Source organism: Dama dama, chromosome 12 (genome assembly GCF_033118175.1).
Source record: "Dama dama isolate Ldn47 chromosome 12, ASM3311817v1, whole genome shotgun sequence".
NCBI classification, from domain to species: domain Eukaryota; kingdom Metazoa; phylum Chordata; class Mammalia; order Artiodactyla; family Cervidae; genus Dama; species Dama dama.
Window position 1 is genome coordinate 79,345,022 of NC_083692.1, and position 8,308 is coordinate 79,353,329.

Consider the following 8,308-nt stretch of genomic DNA (forward strand, 5'->3'; position numbering starts at 1 on the left):
GTCTGTGCACCACAAACCTGGAGCAGCCAAATAAATAAATAATGCAAAAAAAAAAAAAAAGAAAACCAGTCCCTGTAAGCTTTCCATTGCCTGCATACATGTGAGAGAATAGGGAAGCTTTAATGATCATTTTCTGGCTTAAGGACAAAGCCCCAGGAGAATTTATAACTTTCTGAAAAAGAACTGTCAGTATAAATACATTACTAGGATAGCAAATTATTAATAAAGGAAATCAATCCAAAGTGTAGACTTTTGGAGATTAAAGCTATTTTCGTAAAATATAACACCATTATTTATTCAACAAATATTTATTAAGTAGCTACTATATGCTAGGTACTTTTCTAGACACACTGGGAATACAGAAGGTCAGGAGTTTATTTTAGTGAAAATAAATACAAAATAAGTAAAATATGTGTTAGATTGTGATGATTGCCATGGAGAAGACTTGGAGGGAGGGAGAGAGAGTAGGAAATCAGGGGTCTGATGGAGGCAAATTTTTTAAATCAGCTGGTCAAGAAAGGCTACAAGGAGAAGCTTACATTTCAGCAAAGGTCTGGGATGAGCAGTAAGATTTTTTTAGAGTCTGGGTGTTTTCCAGAATTTTCTGTTAGAAATAACATTTTAATTGCCAGTTTTATGATGCATAATAGTACCAGTTTTTCTGTAACTTGGAGGAATAGGCAACAGTTTTTTTCTTCTTCTTCTCTTGCTGCAAGCTCTGTCACCAAGCATTCAGATTTCCATTTTTTAAAACCAACGTGATGTAGTTCCATGAATTAGTACCGGTGGGGAGGAAGATGTGCTGAAAGGTCAAAACATAGAACATGAAAAGCAAGATGGTAGAATTGCATTATTGGCAAATGGAATCTGGGGTAGGTAATATTTTTTCCCCTCATTAGGTGAACTAGGAAATGGAGAAACTGACTTTCTCTCCAGCCCACAGCCAGCTGGTAGAAAATCCAAAAGACAGCAGGGCTTCCAATCCCTGGTCATGAACACCTCCCACCACTCCCTGACCTGGTTGCCACAGGAAAGCACCCTGTCACCCCCATATTTTCAGCCCATATCCCTGCTTTGCTATTCTCCACTCTGGTCAGCTGGAAAATCTCCTCCTAGCCAAGTTGAGCTGGAAGAATAAGATGTCTCATGGGTGTTGTGAGAATCCAGAGCTCCAAAGAACTCCAGAGTGTCCACTACACGTCCACCCTTGCTTTCTACCCCTTTCTAAAGAGACTCCATGAAACCTCAAATGCTGTCCTAGGCATTTTCCATCCCTCTGGGAGCTTAGCTCCATTCCAAGTTCATAACAGGTGTTCAGTATAAAGACGAAAGGCTGGTCTCCCACTCTATCTTCTCAGCCTAAGTAAACCCCACTCATCAGGGACCCTTCTCCTCACTCCCTGACCTTTGTCCCCACGGCAGTGCCTCTGATCCTGTCTACTGAAGAATGGGTGGATAAATGGCCTGAGCCTGCCTTCCATTCAGAGACAAAAATTTCCCCTTCTTTCTTTTTCAAAACAAATGCAAGTCCACCATATGACAATGCTGTTAAGAAAAAGAAAGCTAATGAGGTGCTAGAAGATTATAAGAATGGCAGTGTTATTATACTCAGCACTGAGCAGCTCTTCCCACAGGTCACTGGCCTGACAGGTTTCTGAATTAGCCTGAGTAAGTCTTGGAGAAATTAAGCAGCATTGAATTGAAGCCTGTGAAGTATAATGGAAAAGAAACCCACCAGACTGGGATGTGTGTTCAAAGTCTACTTTAGCCCTGTGAGAACCTACACCCCTCCCCAGGCTCATGCACAAGGCAAGGAAGCCAGAACTGAGACAACCTAAAGTCCCGCCCCCTTCTCACCCTCTGTGATGCTGTGATCAGTCATCCTATGAGCCAACAAAAAGAGAAAACATTTCCTATGAGCCAAGAAAAAGAGAAAACATTTTGAAATTTCAGCAAGAAGAAGTTAAAAATGAAAAACCTCCTTAAAATGAAAATCATCAATAGTTGTAAAGGGGTACTAGTGACAATGTTCATTGATGGCCTACAGTCATGGAGTACTTTTCTATGAGGAAGTAGATGAAAACATGGAAGCAAGGCCAGGGTAAGGCATTGCCCAAGGTCATACTTCTGGTGAGCGGCTGAGCTTGGACACAAGCCCAGGCAGCTGCCTCCAAAGATATTGTGCCATGCAACCCAAGAGGCTGCATTTTCTGGAGCTTATTAAATCTTTTAAATCATGTCTGTGGGCAAAAGTGTGGGTCCAATCCCTTCCCAAAGTTGTTTCTGACTGTATTAGGCTATATTCTATAAAAGGAAGCTGTGCAAGGAGGGAAAAACTATTTCCTTTGGGTTCCCCATGATACTATCCTTACATTTTGCAACCGAGAAGACTGATAGCCTCAGTGGTATGTTTGAGGGCACTTTTCCACCCTCAGTTTCCAGCATGTGGTGTCTATTTGGACTGACCCTCTTTGTGCTATTCCTCTATGATAATGCATGAATCATCCTTTTGAAGAGAGTATCATGTTTATCTCTCACAATTCTTATCAGGGTTTCCTCTTTCCCAGAGGTCCAGGCACTGAATCATCTGCGGGGACCATAAGAAGCACTGGGAACTCCCTAAGGACCATCTGCAATGCCTCTGGGTTTAACTTTCCAGTACGTCACTCATAGTAGTTCACTCTTCTGGGTGAACTACTACCTTCAAGTTCTAGAAAGACCGCATGAATTTTCTTTCTAAAATTAATCCCTTCGGACTAAGGTTAAGCATTTCAAATTTTCCGTGGAGGGAAGATTTATTCTCACTATGAATAACATCAACAATCACTTATATTTACAAACAAACAGGCTGAAACCAGAGGCTGAGTATTCTTGTGCTTTCACCACTACAAACCACAGAGAAGCTGAAGGGGGTTGAAATCTCCCTAGTAAGCAGAATAAAAAGGAGAATATGCATGTAAGATCAGTGATCTTTCTCCAGCTGGATCTCGCTGTCCCAGACCTACACCTCCATCTGTTATTTTCATCTGAAATTGTTTCTTTGCTTTGCTATTTTGAACTTTCCCAATCTTTTCATCTTCCAACTTACTGCATCCAGAGGTGCCTGGGCCAAAGGGTGAGAAGAGATGTGATGGTACCCTAAGGAACCAGCCTTGAATGACCCTTTCAGAAGTCCTGCTGGCCAGAAGGCTTGTTCTGAATGGTGACAGGTGGTCAGAAAGTTAAACGCATATCTGCCTCTCATGTGAAGCTGACCATGCATCATGGCTGCTTTTATTAGCCCTTGAATTCTAGAACATTCGAGGAAAGAGACAGAAAGAGCAAAACATATAATTATACCAAAGGGAAAGAAAGATGAGAGTGGGATTTTCTGAGTTTCAGATAAACACGTTCTATAATCCTTCCCACATTTCAGATCTGTGAAAACATCCTTATCGTGTTAACAGAAAGTTTCCTGGCACAGTTTAAGTAGGCGTATTTTCCTCTCTTAAATAGGTGGCAATATAGTGCAGATAACAAAAGTGATTATACAAGAATAAATATGCTTATCATTCACAAAAATATTAAAATGTGTTGAACTTAAAAGCAATCACCTGAAAATGGTCCCTCATGTTAGTAAGGTCTTTTTACCTATCATGATATGAACAAGTTTAAATATTTGGTCTAAAAAATTTAGTCTATAAGCTGCATATGTGTTTTCATACATGAGTTCTTTGAATTATAAAAAGAGCATGGGTGGTGGAATCAGACAAAAGTAGAAAAGAATCATAGCTCCTCATTTACTGTGGGACCTTGAACAAGGTTGCCCAACTTCTTAAACCTCTATTTCCTCACAGATAAAACAGAGATAATAATACCTATTTCACAGAGTTATTACAAAGATTAAATAAAATAATTGCTAGAAGTCATCTGGCACTCCTGGGTGATTAGCACTTCAAATGTGCTCAATAATGCTAATATTCTATACCCTTGGCTCTTATTCTCTCTCTTTTTTTTAATGTAGACCATTTTTAAAGTTTTTGTTGAATTTGTTACAATAGTGCTTCTGTTTTATGTTTTGGGTTTTTGGTCACAAGTCACGTGAGATCTTAGCTCCCCAACCCGGGATTGAATCCACATCCCCTGCATTGACGGGCAAGGTCTTAACCACTGAACCACCAGGGAAGTCCCAATACCCTCAGCTCTTAATGGTATGAAGGAGGGTGGTTTTTATGCAGAAGAGAGAATAAAGATCTAAAATGAGAAGGAACAGTGGTAATAACCAGTAAGACTTTTTCAAACCAATAAGTCCAACCAAATGTGCTGCCAGCATATTTTTCATAAAAATATCTCATCAGGAATGTTCTTTCCACAAAACCTCTCTAAGTTCCTGCCATGCACTGATGATAGTGAAAGTCTCAAAGACAAGTCCAGTACCGGAAGGAGCTAGGTCCCCAATAACATACTGTGTCTTCATTGCCCTCTGTCTGTACCAGATGAAGGTGGCCCAGGCCAGTCCCAGCTTTGCAAAAGTAACAAGGGGAATGAATTTTTCATGTCAAACTCTTCCAATAGACATGGTTTAGATGTCTAGGACAATAGCTGGACCACAGAGTCTCAATTTTCAGAAAGCTCAGCCTTCGAGCTTTGAGGATATTCTCCTGCAGGGCCTTCCCAGTCTTAGGATATTTAATTAATGTACCTTATTAAGAATGCAGAGATCTTCTTTCATCCTTATAAAGGAACCTATTAAGTTTAGTTACTAGCCTGTGAGGGGTGACATTTATCCATCCTCATGTTCCTCATGCCTTCTACCTAGGCTTAGTTCACCATAGCACTTGGCCAAGAAACTCAAGTTCCCCTAAATAAATCCCAAAGGTAAATATCCTCATTTCAGTACTTTGGCTTTGTCCATTTAAAAAAAAAAAAAAAAACTATAGAGACCTTATGCAGGCGAATTAGGAAGAAAAGTCAGGGAATCAGAGCTACTATTTTGCCAGAAATGCTTTTTCTGTTGGTAGAAGACAGTGAAGGGTATTATCTGTGCCAAATCCCATGAGGGAAAGAAGCTGAGATCTGAGGAAACTTCCACTAAGAGGAACTGGCAGCCTGTTGACTAAAGTGTGGGGGAGGGGGAGTCAGAACTTCTCTTCTTATTCTGTGACTTTACATGAGTCACTCAAACCCTTTGAGCCTCAGATTGTCATCTGTATAATAGGTTACCTTAGCTGATCACCACACTTCCTTCGGGCTTCTCTGGTGGCTCAGAAGTAAAGAATCCACCTGTCAGTGTAGGAGACTCGAGTTCGATCCCTAGGTTGGGAAGATTCCCTGGAGAAGAAATAGCTACCCACTCCAGTATTCTTGCCTGGAGAATTCCATGGACAGAGGAGCCTGGCAGGCTGCAGTACAAAGGGTCACAAAGAGTCAGACACGACTTAGCAACCAAACAACAACATGCCTACTTCAGCACTAACAAGCTGTGGGTCTCTGTCCAACAACAAAAGGAAGCAGCTGTGGGACAAAGGGGATCACATTTCATGGATTCCCAAGATTGTGATGCCCAGATTCCTGCCTGGCTGATTCCTTTATGTGACTCAATAAGGATAAAATCAGAAAAAGAACTAAACAAAATACACTCATGGTTAATCAAAGGGGATTGAAAGTCAGTGCTAACCTCAGACCTACCTTACTTTGCCTCCAGCTCACCTCCCTTGGGACACTCCTCCTTCTCTTTAATGCCTCATCGGGATTTTTCAAAAACTGTGATCACTCAAGGTTGAAGCTTTTAATCTCCCATGTATAAAAGGATATGCAAATAGAGTTCAGTTTCCTGTTGGGTCTCTGCCAAGGTCTTAGCCTGGCAGTTCTGGGAAAAGATCCAAAGACCTCATATTTCTTGGCTGTTAACATTCTCCCATCTGTGCTCAAGTCAGCAGCCTGGGCTTTGGGCTGTGGCTTGTCTGTAGTCTTACACTTCCCTAGGTTTTAAGAATGGTTAAGAATGGTTCTGCAAGAAAGTAGCTTGTCCCTTAAGAAACCAGACAAGAGAATTGTCTGGTTATATTGGGGGCCAGTAAGAAAAAGACCAGTAAGAAAAAGCCTAAATTATAGCCTTAGAATCCAATCTTATAAACTACTTCAGGTACTGATATTAATTAGACTTAGGTAATGCTTGTAAATTAGTCATCTGTGTCAGTACAGGGTGTCCGACATCATACATACACAAGGTGGGAAAAGTAATATTCTCAGATGTAATAACAGCCCTGAACATCATTTGGAAACAAAAGACCTGAAAAACGCAAGACATTCCAATGTGTTTCTGAGCCAGAAGCCCTGCCAAACAGCAGAATCAGGGATCAGACCAGTTGTCCCCTGTGTCTCCCTATTGAACTCACACAAAAGAGCAGCTGCCATTTTTATTCCACATGAGGCATCCAGATCAAGTTCACTGAACTGTTGTTATCAATATTCTGATGGAAAATAGCAAGTTCCAAACTACATTAAATCCGACCATTTGATAAGTTTGGAATTTCCTCTTTTTCTATAAATGTTCTGGCTTATTTTTATTTTCTAGTATTTCTTTTCTGAAGCCAACAGCCAAAGGGCTTTCCTGTGCTTTCTTTGTATTTCCATTATAAGGTCAACAAACAAGTGAAATTTTTTAAATTTTGTCACACACCTCTATGGCGGGACTTCCTCTTCCATTCCTCTGTTATCCCAGGCACCTTCCAGGAGCAAGTAGCTCAAGCTTGGAAATCTCTGGACGAATAGTCACCATAAACATGCCCTCCATGTTGTTTGTTCATGGTCAATTTCTTGCAGTGTCTTCTGTGGCATTTACTTCTCAATATCTTTCTCTAGTCTTGATCATTGGGCTTCCACTTTGTAAATTCAAACTTTCCTCTTTGAAATCCTCCCAGTCTCCTTCATCCTGAGCTTTACACCTTCCAACAATGACAGTTCCCAGATCGTTTACATCTCAACAGGGAAGTGATGCAACATGGTCCCTTCCTACTCTGTGTTTTTGCATCTCAATCCTACCCCCAGCCCTCCAAGTCTAGACAGCACCACCTTGCGCCATTCATGGGCATTTTCTCAGAGATCTGTTTCCAGAGCAGCATTTTGCATGTTCTGTAGGGAGAAGATATGTGAAGGATATCTTTTGGGGAACAAGCTTGAATTCCACTGATACTGTGACTATCAAAGAAATGGTCTGATTCAGAAAGATTGGAAGTTTCTATCTAAATCCAGGTCCAGCTACTTCATCACTGTAATTTGCTATTGGAAGGATGTGAAGTGAGTGAAAGTCGCTCAGTTGTGTCTGACTCTTTGGGATCCCATGGACTGTCCATGGAATTCTCTAGGCCAGGACACTGGAGTGGGTAGCCTTTCCCTTCTCCAGGGGATCTTCCCAACCCAGGGATGGAACCCAGGTTTCCCGCATTGCAGGTGGATTCTTTACCAGCTGAGCCACAAGGGAAGCCCAAGGAAAGCCCAAGGAAGCCCAAGGGAAGCCACAAAGGAAGCCCAAGGGAAGAAGGATGGGCTCTACACATATCACTGTTTTAAAGTTGCAGTGCTGAATCTTAAATTGTACCTGAGGTTTGGGTTATGAAACTCCAGGACAAAGGTTGGGATGTACCAGTTCTGTGGACTATGATGGGAGCTGTCCAGATTATACACCTTCCATGGGAGAAAGAGTTGTCACCTTTGAAACTCCAGCTCTCTGGTCTACTTGTGTTCTCTGATACCACACCTCATTCTACCATGCATTTATGACAGATCTGGCCTACACAAAAATAACCTGGACCAAATCAACACAGTCTTTGTTAGTCTTCAGACTCAAAGTGAAAGAAGTGAAACTGACTTCACAGTAAAATCTTCCCATCTCTTCAGTACAGACTCTAAGGGCTACATATAAAGCAAGTCTCCAACTGCCTTGTTTTTACATTTGGATATATTTCTCCAACTTCCTGTACATAGTTTCTGCATGCACAGAGTTCTATGATGAAAACTGAGACTCCATCCAACATACACTAATTAACTCAACTATCAGTGCAAATTGAGTGTATGGAGAGAGGACAATTTTGCACCAAGATTTACTAATCTCTAGTTTCAGGAGAAAATTCTCTCTAACAGAAGTTTTGCCACAAGGGATTAGGATGGTTCTGCCGTTGCCTTTTGGCTTCCACACCCCAAGCCATCTGGTCTCCACCACATCTGAAGGAGGATCTCCCTATTCAGCATAGTTGACGCCATCACACTGATCCCAGAAGTCACACCTGACTATAGAGATTGGCCAATAAACCAGGGAAAGCCTATGTTC

The 8,308-nt window shown here is 41.4% G+C and overlaps 1 long non-coding RNA gene across 1 annotated transcript; it reads right to left on the reverse strand.

Annotated features, from left to right (window-relative positions):
• Positions 1–357: 357 nt before the first annotated feature.
• LOC133066556 (uncharacterized) lies at positions 358–6,964 on the reverse strand. The gene is made up of 2 exons (XR_009695162.1): positions 6,662–6,964; positions 358–802 (listed from the first exon to the last, which is right to left on the reverse strand). It is a non-coding gene; the product is annotated as an uncharacterized LOC133066556 (long non-coding RNA).
• Positions 6,965–8,308: the final 1,344 nt, after the last annotated feature.